We start from the raw sequence: 3515 nt of genomic DNA, 5'->3' as shown, positions 1-3515 counted from the left end.
GAGCTTTACAAATAACATTAAAATTTTCAAATTCATGCTAACAAGGAAGAGTTGAACAGATAGAGGAATTAAAAAGAACTTGGAACTTTAATCTGCAGAGATGTCAGCAATGAATGCATTCTCACTGGTTTGGACATTTTCTGAGCACCACCCACATGTTAACAGGTCATGCTTCCACACATGATTTCTTTTAATGCTTATAAAACTATTTAGAACAACATTATGGTCCTAGTTTTCAGATACTAATGAAGATATTGATGTTCACTAGTAAGTAGTGAAGTTCACAGAACTGAAATAATCAGTCTTTGCCTCTGGTCATTAGATGGCATAGAATTTAAACTGGAAACTGCAGGGAAGGCATTTCTGACTTCACATCCAAGTCTGTCATCATCAGCTTCAATAATGGAACAGTTTTCAACAATGAACAAGCAAATGTAGAATCTAGTAACTATTGCGGCATTTCAGAGTCTAATACTTTAACAAAGTTAAAATAAGTCTCCCCGGATTCTTATTAATTTACAAAATTTGAATTAGAAGGTACACATTATATTTTACAAACGCAATATGAAGTGATGGTCGGTAACAATGGTTGTCAAACATTTTTATTCACTGGTATCAGCAACACCTAGGATCTTGTTAGAAATGCTGATTCTGGGGCTGGGCGTAGTGGCTCGTGCCTGTAATCCCAGCACTTTGGGAGGGCAAGGTGGGCAGATCATGAGGTCAGGAGTTCGAGACCAGCCTGACAACATGGTGAAACCCTGTCTCTACTAAAAATACAAAAATTAGCCAGGCGTGGTGGTGCGTGCCTGTAATCCCAGGTACTCAGGAGGCTGAGGCAGGAGAATCACTTGAACCTGGGAGGCAGAGGTTGCAGTGAACTGAGATCATGCTACTGCACTCCACCCTGAGTGACAGAGCGAGACTTGGTCTGAAAAAAGAAAAAAAAAAAAAAGCGGAAAAAGAAATGCTGATTTCTGGGCTGTTTCTCAGATCTACTGAATTAGAAATTTTGGAGGTGGAATCCAGCAATCTGTATTAAAATCTTCGAGGTGATTATAATACATGCAGAAAGGCAAAGCAGCAAAGGGAACTAAATGTGCCCTTTCATAGTCCATGAGGGTGATGCCCTCATGTCTCTTTCACCTTACCAAAGCTCTCACCTACGAAAACCACCAAGAGGGCAAACAAATTTCAACATAGTTTGGGATGGAAGAAACACATAACGAGAGTAGTCTAAATGTTTGTGTTTCTCCAGAATTCATCTGTTGAAATCTAATCCCCGATGTGTTGATATTAAGAGGTGAGGGCTTTGGAAGGTGACTAGGTCCTTAGGGCAGAGTCCTCATGAATGAAATTAGTGCCTGTAGAAAAGAGGACTGAAGGAGCTTATTTTCTCCTTTTTACCCTTCCACCATAGAAGAACACAGCTATAAGGTGACATCCACGAGGCAGAGAGCTAGCCCTCACCAGACATCAAACTGCTGACACCTGGATAATGGGCTTTCCAGACTCCAAAATTGTGAGCAAGAATTTTTTTGTATTTATAAATTACCTAGTCTAAGGTGTTTTATTATAGCAACTCAAATGGACTAAAACAGAAATTGGTACTTAGAACTGGGGTGCTGGTATAATAAACTAAAAATGTAGAAACAGCTTTGAAACTGGGTAATGGGTAAAGGCTCAAATAATTTGGAGGTACATGCTAGAAAACCTATATCGCTGTGAATAAAACATTAAAGGCAATTTTGGTGAGAGCTTAGAAAGAGGAGAGCTGTAGAGAAAGTTTCAGCCTTCTTAGAGATTACTTAAGAGGGTATAAACAGAATGTTGGTAGAAATGCACATTGTAAAGGTCATTCTGATGCCATCTCAGATGGAAATGGGAAACGTGGAGGAAACGTGATCCTTGTTACAAAGTGGCAAATAACTTGGCTGAATTATGTCCATGTCCTAGTGCTTTGTGAAGGTGGAAATTATTAATGATGAAATACTACATTTGCCAGAAGAAATATGTAAGCAAAGTGTTGAGGGCATGGCATGGCTTCTCTTGTCTGCTTATAATAAAATGCAAGAAGAGAGAAATGAACTAAAAATAGAATTTGTAATCAAAAGGAAAGCAGAGCTTACAGATTTGAACAATTCTCATTCTGTGAAGGAGAAAACGGGTTCAGGGGAGAACACTGAGGGTGTGGCCAAACAATCATTTGATGAAGAGATGAGTATGGATAGAAGAAAGCCAGATGGTATTCATCAGGACAGTGGGAGAATGACTGCGGATTATTTCAGAGATCTTCATGATTGCCCTGTCAATGGCTCGGAATACCAGGGTGTTGGGGTAGAACAATCTCAACTCTGAAATCCATGGCTGCACTCTTTGTCTGCCCCAACTGTGGCTGAAGTGGGCTCAGGTGCAACTCAGACCAATGCTCTGGGGGACATAGGTTGTAAATCTTGGCAGTGTCGATGTGGAGCTCACTATGCTGGTGCATATAGTTCCGGGGGGGTCACTGCCTTCACCTAGATTTCAAAGGATGGAGCTGCCTGAAGCCTCATACAAATGGCCCATGAAGAGAACTGACACAAGGGTAGAATCACACAGAGGTCCTAATAGGGCAGTTTCCAGTGGAACTGTAGGGGCAGGGCTGCCCCTGAGACCTAAGGCCAGCAAAGCCACTAGAGAGTGATTCTATTATGGGAGAGCCATGGGCACATAACTCCAACCTACGAAAACTGCCATGTGGGCTGCACTCAGCAACGGGACTACCCACAGCCCTGGGTGCCCAGGCCTCACTACAATGTGTTTGGAAAGTAGGATATATTAAACCAAAAAAGATCATTCATAAGCTTTCAGATTTAATGTTGTATGCAGTGTTGGGTTTTGGACTGACTTAAGACCAGTTGCTCCTTTCTTCCTTCCTATTGTTCCCGTTTGGAATGAAAATATCTATCCTATGCCTGTCCTACTATTGTCGTTTGGAAGCAACTTGTTTGATTTCATAGGCTCATGGCTGGAGAGAAATTTGCTTCCAGATAAACCATACCTTGAGTCTTACTCATATCTGATTTAGATGACATTTAGATGAGACTTTGAACTTAGACTAAAGTTGATGCTGAAATGTGCTAAGGCTGAGTGAGGATTGTTAGGGTGGAATGAATTCATTTTGCATGTAAAAAGAGCATGAATTTGGAGGCCCATGGGTAGAAGGCTATGATCTAAATGTAAGTGTTCCTCCAAAATCTGTATGTTGAAACCTAATCTCCTATTAATAGGTGAAGCCTTTGGAAGATGACTAGGTCATGAAAGCAGAGCCTTTGTGAATGAGATTAGTGCCCTTATAAAGAGGCCTTAGGGAACTCGTTTGACCCTTTTTGTCCTTTCTCCATAGAAGAACACAGCTAGAAGGCACCATCCATGAGGCGGAGAGGTAGCCCTCATCAGACACCAAAACTGACGGCACCTTAGTTGTGCACCTCTCACTCTCTAGAATGTGAGCAATAAATTTCTGTTGCTTA

The sequence above is a fragment of the Mandrillus leucophaeus genome, unplaced genomic scaffold (genome assembly GCF_000951045.1).
Source record: "Mandrillus leucophaeus isolate KB7577 unplaced genomic scaffold, Mleu.le_1.0 Scaffold589, whole genome shotgun sequence".
NCBI classification, from domain to species: domain Eukaryota; kingdom Metazoa; phylum Chordata; class Mammalia; order Primates; family Cercopithecidae; genus Mandrillus; species Mandrillus leucophaeus.
Note: the sequence above shows the minus strand (reverse complement) of the source record.